The sequence below is a fragment of the Melanerpes formicivorus genome, unplaced genomic scaffold (assembly GCF_026170545.1).
Source record: "Melanerpes formicivorus ecotype bairdi unplaced genomic scaffold, bMelFor1.0.p_v2 SCAF_21, whole genome shotgun sequence".
Classification (NCBI taxonomy): domain Eukaryota; kingdom Metazoa; phylum Chordata; class Aves; order Piciformes; family Picidae; genus Melanerpes; species Melanerpes formicivorus.
In genome coordinates, this window is record NW_027142373.1 from 14,544,784 (window position 1) to 14,556,986 (window position 12,203).

At 59.2% G+C, this 12,203-nt stretch overlaps 1 protein-coding gene across 2 annotated transcripts in view; it reads right to left on the reverse strand.

The window, feature by feature from the left end:
• Positions 1 to 12,203, reverse strand: part of MAP2K4 (mitogen-activated protein kinase kinase 4) — a 99,241-nt gene that overhangs the window by 46,447 nt on the left and 40,591 nt on the right. The window lies entirely within an intron of this gene.

Genomic DNA, 12,203 nt, shown 5'->3' on the forward strand with positions numbered 1-12,203 from the left:
CTGAGCAGTAAGATGCCAGGAGCCTGCTGCAGGCTCCCCTGCTGCATGGTCTAGCAGCAGGGTGGGAGTTTGAAGGCTGGCCTCCTCCGGGGCTGCAGGGGGCATGGCTTTCTCTGCTGACTCTCAGGAGCCACCAGGAGATTTCCTGGAAGCTCTGTAAAGCTGCTTACAGAAAAGGATGCTCTGAGGAGTTAGGCCAGCGGACCCAGAGGATCACCTTTCCCATCTTCCCTGGTACCCAACACCTACCTAGAAGACCAGAGACAAACCAAAGCCCAGCAACCACCCCCGCGCCGCAGCAGCAAGGGACGACTGCAACAGTCTCTTTCAGCTGAGCCACACTTGGCCCAGCAAAGGCATCAGGCTGGCCATGAAGGACCAACTGCTCATCCAGCTCTCCACCAGTGTATTGCACCACAGAGAGCACTCAAGCAGGCTCCAAGAGGAGCCCATCCAGGGCTGCCATAAGCCACTGCAGGCTGGCTCAGACACTTCGCTGTGGTTTCCCAACCTGCTGGGACCTTCACCGCGGGAGGTGACAGCCCCCACAGCACTCTCACAACGCAGTTTTCACCAGCAGAACATCCCACAAACCTCACCAATCTCAGTCCTCTCAGAGGTGTACACCAGCTCAGCCCTGGGGGCCAACTCCCACCCTCCATCCCATCCACCCAGCCCACCACAGCGTCCTTGCCACCACCACCGTGTGCTCTCCTGGGGCCACTGCAGATGTCCTGCCTGGTGCACAGTGCCAGGCACTTATTTATGCAAGGCATGGAACATGGAGCTGGGGGTGGTGAGCTGTGGGGTTGAAGCAGCCTCCAAACCTGCAGACCCTTCTTTTTATTCTCCATTCCTCACTGTGTGCAAAAGACAAAAGGGATGATTGGTTCCTTCAGTCTGAACCCACAAGGCAGAGGAGCTGTCTCACTTCTCTGCAGCCAGGGTAAAATGCAAGGTAACTCCCCCTGAGGTGATGAATAGTTTCATAGTTTCATTCAGGGTTGGAAGGGACCACAAGGATCATCCAGTTCCAACCCCCCTGCCGTGGGCAGGGACACCCCACACTAGATCAGGCTGCCCAGAGCCTCATCCAGCCTGGGCTTAAACACCCCCAGGGCTGGGGCCTCGACCACCTCCCTGGACAACCCATTCCAGGGCTTCACCACTCTCATGGGGAAGAACTTCCTCCGCACCTCCAGCCTGAATCTCCCCACCTCCAGCTTCATTCCATTCCCCCTAGTCCTATCACTCCCTGAGATCCTGAGCAGTCCCTCCCCAGCCTTCTTGTAGCCCCCTTCTGATACTGGAAGGCCACAATGAGGTCACCTGGGAGCCTTCTCTTCTCCAGACTGAACAGCCCCAACTCCTTCACTCTGTCCTCATAGGAGAGGTGCTCCAGCCCTCTGATCATCCTCCTGGCCCTGCTCTGGACACCTTCCAGCACCTCCACATCCCTCTTGGAATAGGGGCTCCAGAACTGGAGGCAGTACTCCAGGTGGGGTCTCACCAGGGCTGAGTAGAGGGGGAGGATCACCTCCCTCGACCTGCTGGCCACACTTCTCCTGCTGCAGCCCAGGATCTGATTGGCTTTCTGGGCTGCAAGTGCACACTGAGAGCTCCTGTTGAGCTTCTCCTCCCCCAGCACCCCCAATTCTCTCTCCTCAGGGCTGCTTTCCAGCCAGGCACTGCCCAGCCTGCATTTGTGCCTGGGATTGCCTCGACCCAGATGCAGGACCCTGCACTTGCTCTTATTGAACTTCATGAGGTTGGCTTGTGCCCACCTCTCCAGCCTGTCCAGGTCCCTCTGGATGGATCCCTTCCCTCCAGCTGTCTGCTGCACCACACAGCTTGGTGTCATCAGCAAACTTGCTGAGGTTGCACTCAATGCCACTGTCTGTAGAGCTGGAGGCTGCTCTCCTGGGCTGGGGAGGTCACAGGTTCACCCCTACAGCCAGCGAGGGCTGCTCTTCCCTGGGGCTCCCTGCAGGAGTGTGCTTTGCAAGGTCCACATCGGGAGGCACAGGGCTCAAATCCAACTCCCAGCAGGGAGCTGAGCAGTGGAGGTCCAAACACAAAATCCCTTCTGACATTTCTGAGTGCCTTGTAGCCAGGAAAAAACCCAAATGGCTGTGCCTGACCATCTGAGAGGGACTGGGGGCCAGCAGCCAGCAGGGCCTGTGGAGAGCAGAGCAGCACACAGGCAGTGCTGTGCAAGCCATGGCCTCCCTGGCACTTGCCAATCACTTAGAACAGATTCACCAAGCCCATGGGCAGAGGCCAAACCCAGGTGTACACATACACACACAGAGAGAGGTCAGAGGTGTGACACAGGATCATCTGCTCCAGCCCTGCTTCCTCTCAGACACCAGCAGGGGCTCCATATTAAGGCAGCAGTGAAGTATTTGCCCTAGGAGGGAAGGTCCCTTCCAACCCCTGCAATTCAGGGATTCCATGGAGCTCTGAGCCCTCTTCAGCCTCAGGACTCCATCCTGTGATGCTGATCCAAGAGATGCAGAACCTCCCCTGTAGGGACAGGCTGGGAGAACTGGGGCTGCTCAGCTTGGAGAAGAGAAGGCTCCAGAAGACCTCAGAGCAGCCTTCCAGCACCTGAAGGGCTCCAACAGAGCTGGGGAGGGACTCTGGACAAAGCCATGGAGTGACAGGACAAGGGACAATGGCTTCAAGCTTTAAGCAGCTGGATTTAGATTAGACATGAGGAAGAAATTCCTCCCCCTGGCAAAGGAACAGGTTGTCCAGAGCAGCTGTGGATGCTTCAATCCTAGAAGTGTTCCAGGCCAGGCTGGATGAGGCCTTGAGCAACCTGGGAGGGGTCCCTGCCCATGGCTGGGGGTTGGAACTGGATGACCTTGAAGGTCCCTTCCAGCTGAAACCATTCTGTGACTCTGTGTTGCAGGAGCCTGGGCACTGAGGCACAGAGGGTGGGACACCTGATGGCCCTGCTGGCCTCGGATCAACCCCCAGCTCAGAAAGCCACACTGATGAGTGCAGAAGAAGCTAAAGCAGCAGGGCCAAGGGGGAAGTCCATGCTCCCAGATGGTAAAGATGAGCATCTCCTGCATTTCCCCTGCTACGAGCACTGCCTGACAGGACCCCAGAGCACCCTCACCAACTGCTGAGCTCAGACATGGGGGTGTCCAACCTCCCTCCCCTCTCAGCAGGACAGCAGCAGTGTGCACAGCTCAGCAGATCCCTGGGGTGGGCACACAGCTGGCACACAGCTGGCACAGGGTGTTTGTGATCAAAACAGGCTCATGTGCCAAAGGCTGGCTGAAGGAGGGAGAAGCCCTGGCAAGTCCCAGATGGAATTCTGCATCTCAGCTGTGCTCCTCAGCAGCTCCTGCTGAATGCAGAGAAGCAGCCCAGGTGGGGCTCAGAGCGGGCAGGGCACAGAGCCTTCTCTAGCAAGCATGGCACAGCAGCTCCAGCATGGCCTCCAGACCTCAGCTGACACAGGAGCACAGCACAGAGCAGCCCTGAAGCACTCTGAGAGCACCACCAGCAGAGCTGGAGCTGTGCTCTGCCACCTCCTCACCCTCCAGAGGGCATTTGAGCATTCTGGTGTCCTGAGTGCCTTTACAATCTCCCCACACCAAGCTTTACAACCAGCTTGCATCCAAGCATGCACAACCCTGCTGGGGCATGGCAGAGGTCAAGGGCAAAGCAGAGCAAGTGGAGCTTTGCTACCAGCCCAGCAGGGAGGGAGCAGCAGAGCTGCTGCTGACTCTGAAGCTGCTTGACCTACTTTCCCTTCTCTGCAGTATGACATCTTGGTGGGAGTTACTCAGCCATGCCAGCCCCAGATGTGCCTCTCCTGATGTGTGAAGAGGGCTGTGGCTCAGGAGTCCCCAGGGGCTGTGGGATGCTGCAGCCACGGCCCTGCTGCTCCAGCTCCAGCCCCAGAGCTGCCTCCCAACCACTGGGGCACAGGCAGCAGAAGGAATTCAAACCAGCAGCCCTTAAACCAGGCTGAAAGCTCCAGCTGCTCTCACACACAAGCAGCAGCATTCCCCCCCCCAGCCCCAGCAGAGGGCCTGGGGGACATCCCAGCTCTGCCCTGGGCAGCACAGGAGCTTCTTCCCCAACTGCCCTCCTGGGCAGACCACACAGATTGTGCTGGAGGGTTGAGCTCCCACTCAGGTTTACAAACCTGGGCTCTGCAAGCCAAGCTGCCCAAGCAACACAGTCACCTCCTGGCACCCTTCCAGGCTCTGGAGTGTGACAGCAGCTCCAAAGCAGGAGCTTGGTCCTGAGCAGGTTGCAGGCACCTGGCTGTGGCATGAGCAGGGCTGGAGTCAGGCTGCTGCTGCCCCTTGTGCTTCAGGGAAGGATCTGGCCAGGCAGAGGTGAGCCAGGGAGCCCAGCCAGCAGCTCCAGGGAGGCAGCACACCCCACTGGGAGCCAGGAGAGGCTACAGCACACTTCTGCCCAAGGGAGGCACTGCCCAGCTTTGCTCCTCTGTGCAGCAGCCTCTCTGCCCCAACACACAGCACTGCTGATGGCAAAGGCAGCTTCAGGCTGATCCTGAACACCCTACCTACCCATTGCCCTACCTGAGCACTTTCCAACTGCCATGGAACCAGACAGCCTCACCTCCCTCCACACCAGCAGCTGGTCAGGAAAAGCACAGCAGTCAACCCAAAGCTGCTGCTGCCTCCTCAGACACCACCCTGGCCAGCAGCACTGAAACACCTTCCCAGGCAGCAGCTGCTGGCAGCTCTGCCCCCATCCCCCCTGCCCTCACCCAGGGGGTTGGTGACAACAGGCCTGAGGAGCAGCATGAGCCCTGGGTTAGGACATGCTGCAGGTCCAGCCCTTGGTGTGCCTCAGACACCTGTGTGCCAGGGCTGCCACTGCCTGAGCATGGCTGCAGCCCCAGGCAGCAGAAGCCTCCAGACAGCCTCCACAGGCTCCTCCTCCACTCCCACCAGCCAGGCTGCAGTCCCTGCCTGGGTGAGCCAGGCCAGGTCTTGGTGCTCTGACACCATCTCCTTACAGCCTCTCACCCTTCAGCTGCTCTTCCCAGGGGATCTGTCACACAGCACAGCCAGAGGGGAGTGGCTGCAAGGGCAAGCCCATGGCTGTGTGCTCCTGGCTGCTCCAGCAATGGCACAGCTCACCCACAGCTAACCCAGCTCCCACAGCCGGCCAGCAGAAGCCTCCTGAACTCTCTACCCTGGCACAAGCTTCTGGTCTGACCCCTTCCAAATGGGCCCAGGACACCCTCAGGAGGTTCAACAAGAGCAAGGGCAAGGTCCTGCAGCTGGGGCAGGGCAATCCCAGGCACTGATCCAGGCTGGGCAGGGACTGGCTGCAGAGCAGCCCTGGAGAAAAGGCCTTGGGGGTGCTGGGGGAGGAGAAGCTCAGCAGGAGCCAGCAGGGAGCACTTGCAGCCCAGAGAGCCAAGCAGAGCCTGGGCTGCAGCAAGAGAAGTGTGGCCAGCAGGGCCAGGGAGGGGATTCTGCCCCTCTGCTCCACTCTGCTGAGACCACAGCTGCAGCTCTGGGGCCAGCTCTGGAGCCTCTGTGCCAGGAAGGATCTCGAGGGGCTGGAAGGTGTCCAGAGAAGGGCCAGGAGGAGGAGCAGAGGGCTGGAGCTGCTCTGCTGTGAGCACAGACTGAGGGAGTTGGGGTTGTGCAGGCTGGAGAGGAGAAGGCTCCCAGGAGACCTCATTGTGGCCTTCCAGGATCTGCAGGGGGCTGCAAGAAAGCTGGGGAGGGACTTTGGAGGGTGTCAGGGAGGGACAGGACTGGGGGGGATGGAGCAGAACTAGAAGTGGGGAGCTTGAGATTGGCTGTGAGGAAGAAGTTGTTCCCCATGAGGGTGGTGAGAGCCTGGCACAGGCTGCCCAGGGAGGTGGTGGAAGCCTCCTGCCTGGAGGTGTTTGCAGCCAGGCTGGATGTGGCTGTGAGCAACCTGCTGTGGTGTGAGGTGTCCCTGCCCATGGCAGGGGGTTGGAGCTGGCTGAGCCTTGAGGTCCCTGGCAGCCCTGAGAGCTCTGTGGTTCTATGGCAGCAGCTCCCAGCTCCTCACCTGCACAGCAGGGAATGCAGTGCTTGCTGCAACCACTGAGGTCTGCACAGCTGAGTTACCTGGCAGGTGTGAAGCACTCAGAACCCAGGGCAGCCAGGTTAGTGCAGACCATGGGGCTGTGCTTGATTTAGGCCCCTAAGGGCACCCAAAGGTTCTCAGGAGGTCTGAGGTCCCAGGTGCCAGCAGTGTGGCAGGAAGCAAGGTGCTCAGCACCTCTGGAAGGGACCACTGTGAGAGAGCTTCCTACAGATACAGAAGCCCCAAAGTTTGGTCCCAGGCATGGGAGGCCTGAATTCAGAAGCAGAGAGCTGAACAGCCCTGCAAGGGCAGTGATGCCCCAAGGGCCTTGCTGGAGAAACCTCTTCTGCAAGCAGCAGGTACCAAAAGCTTCTCAGCAGGGCAAGAGGCAGCTTAGAAGAAGCAGGCCACAAAACTCACTGGCCAGAGGAACTTGTAAGCTGCTGGAGAAACAGGGAGGTCACATCCAAGACAAACCTACACTTGTGGAGGCAGCTGCTGGCCAAGAGCAGTGAGGAGCATGGCTGTGGCACGGGAGGTGAGCTCTGCACTGCAGTGCAAGCTGCTCTCCACTGACTCCAAACACCTGCAGCTATTTCTGAGTCCTTGGAGGGATCCATGGCATAGAACCACACCGCTGCTGAGGCTGGGAGAGCCCTCTGAGCTCATCCAGCCCAGCCCTCCCCTCACCCACAGCTCACAAAGCCACCCCTGCTGCTGAGCCACAGCCCCAGCACCACAGCCCTCAGCCCCACAGCCCCCAGCACCACAGCCCCCAGCACCACAGCTCTGAGACCCCTCCAGGGCTGGGGACTCCACCACCCCCCTGGGCAGCCTGGGACAGTGCCTGAGAGCCCTTGCTGGGAAGGAATTGTTCCTAACATCCAACCTGAGCCTCCCCTGGCACAGCTTGAGGCTGTTTGCTCTTGTCCTCTCATTTGTTCCTTGGGGGAAGAGCCTAACCCCCACCTGGCTCCAGCCTCCTCTCAGGGAGCTGCAGAGAGCAATGAGGTCTCCCTCAGCCTCCTCTGCTCCAGACTAAACACCCCAGGTCCCTCAGCTGCTCCTCAGCTGCTCCCTGTTCTCCAGACCCTTCCCCAGCTCTGTTGCCTTCTCTGGCCCTGCTCCAGCTCCTCAGTGTCCTTCTTGGAATGAGGAGCCCAAAACTGAACCCAGGATCTGAGGCATGGCCTCACCAGTGCCAAAAGGAGGGGGGGGACAATCCCTGCCCTGCTCCTGCTGGCCACACCAGGCCTCATCCAGCTGAGGATGCTGGTAGCCTGCTCGGCCACCTGGGCACACACTGGCCCATCTTCAGCAGGCCATCAATCAGCACCCCCAGGTCCTTCTCTCCCAAGCAGCTCTCCAGCCACTCTGCCCAAGCCTGTGATGCTGCCTGGGGCTGTTGTCACCTGTGCTTGCTGAAATCCAAGCAAGGCCAAGTGGCCACAGCCAGCTCAAGCTCTGCACCCTTCAGGAGATGTTGCAGAAGTCACACAGAGAAGTTGCACTGAAAGCTCTCTGCAAGGCTGCAGGCATCACAGCCTGCCACAGGAAGGCCTCATGCAGCAGAAAGGAGCTGGAAATCAGCACCAAAAAAGCTGTGAAATGACTCTGACAGAAATGGGGAAGAGAGAGAGAAATATCCACAGGAAAGGTCCCCTCAGCACTTGGGAAGCTGCCCCTGCAGGATGCTCCACTTCAGGTGCTGGTGCTGCTCAGCCTGCTGCTGGGTAACTCACACAGGTTACACCCTCAGGAACTCAGCCAGCTGTAGGCTATGCAGCTACAGAACCTGAAACCACATCCCACAGAGGCCTGGGAAAGCCTAAGTGGAGAGGCAAAGGAAGCAGACACTTCAAAGAGACTTTGGGGCAGCCAGGGAAATCGCTTCCAGGAACAAGCACAGCCCTACAGAGAGCAGAAAGCAGCAGCAGAGTCTGATGTGCAGCTGGACCTCCAGCTGCATTTCAGGGGTCCAGCCTCAAAGGTCTCCTAAAGAAAGCCCTGCCACCCTCCTGGGCCATCCACCTGGGAAGTGTGTGACTCTCCCAGGGGTCAGCAGGAGAGAAGGGGTCCCAGGGGCCACCTCTGGGAGGTGCAGAAGTCACACAGCATCCCTGACTGCCAGTGGGGAGCCTGAGGAGCCCAGCAGGCCACCAGACAGCTCAGGAGCTGCCTCTGTCAGCATAAGAGGACATTTGCTTTAGTCACCTGTCCAGATGAGACTGCAGATGCTCTGGTGTTCAGGCTGTGGAGAGCTGGCACCACTGGCAGCCCAGAGGCAGAGCCAGCAGGCAGGGTCCTCCAGCAGCAAGGTGCTGAGAGCCAGCCACCCCACACAGCTCTCTGGGGTGCTCACTCCTCACTCACTCACTCCTCAGCAGCAGCCCTGCAGAGCAAGGCCTCACTGCACCAGCACAGCACAAGGCTCTGCACAGCACCAAGAGGCTCATCTGCAGCCAAACAGCTTGGCCCAAGGGATGCCAGCTGCTGGGCAACCAGCTGGGCCTCCCCACATCACTGCTGGGCCAGCACTACCTGAGCTGCCCTCCAGCTGCAGGTGGCTGTGCAGAGCCACACTCAGGCAACCGAGCAATCTGCTGCTGCTTGTGACCTAAGCCCACCTGGGAACAGGGGAGCTGCTCTGCAGGCAGCTGGAAAGAGCAGGGGAGAAACAATGGGTGGGCAGCTTAAGAGCTCCCCCTAAGCATGGCTGCTGCCCTCCAGCCTCTGCCCTGGCTGCTGCAGGGAAGGCAAAGTCAGTGCCTGCTCCCCTGCCCCGAGGCAGCAGCACAGCCTGAGCTCAGCACAACCTGCTCCCCAGGACAGCAGCCTGCAGAGCAGGGCAGTGACACAATGGCCCCCCTGGCACAGAGCAGCCCCCAGACCCCCCTGGACACACCACCTCCAGCTTCTCCAGGCTGCAGCTTTGCAGGGCAGACTTTCCCTCCCCAGCTACTCTCTGTGACTCTGACTCTCTTCTGCCTTGGCCCTGCACAGCTCCCAATCAGGTGACAGCTGTCACCGTGCCAAGCCCACCACAGAGGTGACAGAGCAAAGCTCAGGGGTCCCAGCCAAGCAGCAGCTCCTCCTGCTCCTGCCTGTGCTCTGTTCCTAGGTGTTGCTGTGTCCTGCCCTGGCACCTACCCCCTGCAGTCCCTGCACCCCCAGGGCAGCACACTCATGCTGGAGGGATGAGGCCCAGCCTGAGACCCAACCCTTGAGACATGGCTGAACCATGGCAGATGGGAAAGATGAGACAGGGAGGGGCAGGAAGGCATCCTGAGAGGCCATATCCCAACTCTTTCCCTTCAGCAGATACCATAGTATCACAGTGTCAGTCAGGATTGGAAGGGACCACAAGGATCATCCAGTTCCAACCCTCCTGCCATGGGCAGGGACACCCCACACTACATCAGGCTGGCCACAGCCTCATCCAGCCTGGGCTTAAACACCTCCAGGGATGGGGCCTCAACCACCTCCCTGGACAACCCATTCCAGGGCTTCACCACTCTCATGGGGAAGAACTTCCTCCTCCCCTCCAGCCTGGATCTCCCCACCTCCAGCTTCATACTTCAACAAGCAGCCTGTGGGCACAGCCTCCTGGCAGGAGCACAGTGGGCATGATGCCCCCTGGGACACAGAGGGGCTTGTGTGCCACTGCATGTCAGGCAGCTGGGAAGCACTGCTCAGGCTCTTGAGAGCACCACCCTCTGCAGCTGAGATTCCATGGCCTCTGAAAGGGTTGCTGCTGAGAACAGGCCACTGGCAGCAGGGAGCTGGAGTGCCTGGAGTCAGGGACCACCCACAGACCATCTGCAAAACACAGAGTCCTCTCCAGCCCACACCAGCATCTCCCTAGCCCACTGGAGCTAAACTTCAGCCCTGGACTATGGGGATTCCCAAAATGGTTCCCTCCAGGCCCTCCAGTTTCTTTACTACCATTCCTGAGAGCTCAGCCTGAGAAGCAAACCCTAAAAGGAAAGCCCAGCTCACACCCTGGCAGGGTATGTGGGGTCTGTACCCATCCTACCAGGCATGGAGCCTCAGCTCTGAGGAGCAGCACAGCTCCACCCAACATCCTGAGACCCCCAGGACAGCTCTGGCAGGACCACAGCTGCCCTCCTGCTACAGTTTCACAGAGCTTTCCTCCCTCCCCCTCACACCCATGTGGGCCTGAGGAGCCCTGCTTGCTCCTCTGCTCTCTCTCTGACCTGGGCACCCACCACTGCCGCCTGAGCAGTGCCCTGCCCACAGCTGCTCACCAAGCACAGCACAGCTAAAGGGCAACTTCCATCCCACAGCAGCTGCAGGGCACTGCTGGCTGCTCCTGCTGTGCCCCAGCCAGAGCTGGGGGCAGGCAACAGGAGTTTGGTGCCAGGACCTGCAGGCAGGAGCAACAGCACACCCCCAAAGCAGTGAGACCACGCCACAGAAACCAGATGTGAGAAATTGACCTCTCTCTATCTTCAGATCCACCCTTTGGGACCCACAGGGTCTGCCCAGGGGACTCCTCAGCAGTGCCAAGCCAGCACTCATCTTGGGAGGGCACCAAGGCCACTGGGCTCCAGCCAGGGAAGAGAAGAGACTCAGCAAGCAGAAACACATCCTGCATCTGGGTCAGGAGGTCTGGAAGATCCAATCCACCCCTGAAGTCCAGGAAGGTTTCTAGAACACAGAGGTAAAAAAGCATTGCAGGCTCCCTGGGAAGCAGGCAGGAGGTGCAGCAGCTGCAAGACAAACACTTGAGAAAGGTGCAAGCAGGAGATGAAAACCTTGCCTTGGAGGCACAGCCCCCCCAGAGCAGCAAGGACACCAGGAGGGGCTAGCTGCAGCCCCAGCACAGGCAAAGTGATCAGCCAACACCATCCTCCTCCTTCAGCTGCTTACTGCAGCCTCCCAGGGAAGCTCAGGCACAGACACAGCACCACCTCTCCTCACACTCAGGACCAGCTCAACCACTAATCAGCCCAGGATCCAACCTCTGCTAACAACTGCAGCTCCCACAGTGGCAGAGCAGCACCTTGCTGGCCATGCTGAGAGCCACTTGCACAGACATGAAACTTGAGATGCCACCAATGAACAAAGCAAACTCTGCTGTGCTGGACCAGAGCCACTCTGCCCTCCAGTGACCCTCAGACAGAAGTCCCTGGAGAGAAGCACAGAAAGTCAACCCCCCCCCCCAGATGGCTGATGTGGGGACTCAGGAGCTGAGCCAAGTCCTGTATTTAATGGCCTGGGGAAGCTGGAGGGAGGAAAGGGCCCAGATGGGGTTTCACAGAGTGCTGTGACAAGGGCTTGATGAGGAGACACAAGAAGTGAAGACAGAAACAGCAGCTCTACAACCAGCACAGACAGGCTGCTTGGGAGGGGAAGAGAGAGAGGAGGAGAGAGGAAGACTTGCTGGAGAGGTCACTTGGGATGGCAGGAAGCATCAGCTCAGTACTCTGTCACATCTCTAGGTGTTGTAACTGATCACTGGTCACTCATCAGAAACCTCTCCTGGCTCACCAGCAGCTGCCTTGCCAATGCCCAGTGCCAAGAAGCTACCAAAAGCAGGGACAGACCCCAGTGGGGACATCCTGGGGAAGCAGAAGGCACTGAGCTCAAGGAGAGAGGCAGCAACATGCAGGGTCAAGCAGAAGCAGCCTGGAAGGAGGGAGGCCCCAGAGAGCCCTGGCAGCAGGGGAGGTTTCTGAGGCTCGCCACTGACAAAACTCTTTGAGACCTGCTGGGACGCCCAGAGAGGAAACACTGGAGATGCTTCTGTGCTCCAGCTGCATTCTGCCACACATCCAGGCTGTGGGTGCAGCACCCATCCTTCTAGATTGGTGAGTCTGAGGGTACAAAGCTGATGCTCTTCGGGATGTTCCGCCCTAGCATCAGGACCAGCTCTGTGCCACAGCTGCACTCGGAGAGGCCAGAGATGCCCTGGGGCTGATCGCTGCCTGACTCCCTGGCACCAACACCCCAGCAGAGTGATACCCCCCAGCCCTCCTTCGCTTTAGTGCTGAAACCAGAGGTGTCAGAGTGACACAGAGTGACACAGGAACAACAACTCCTCTACCAAAAAGGCACAAGCACCGAATCGAGGGACAGGAACGTGACAGTGAGGAGGTCTGGAAATC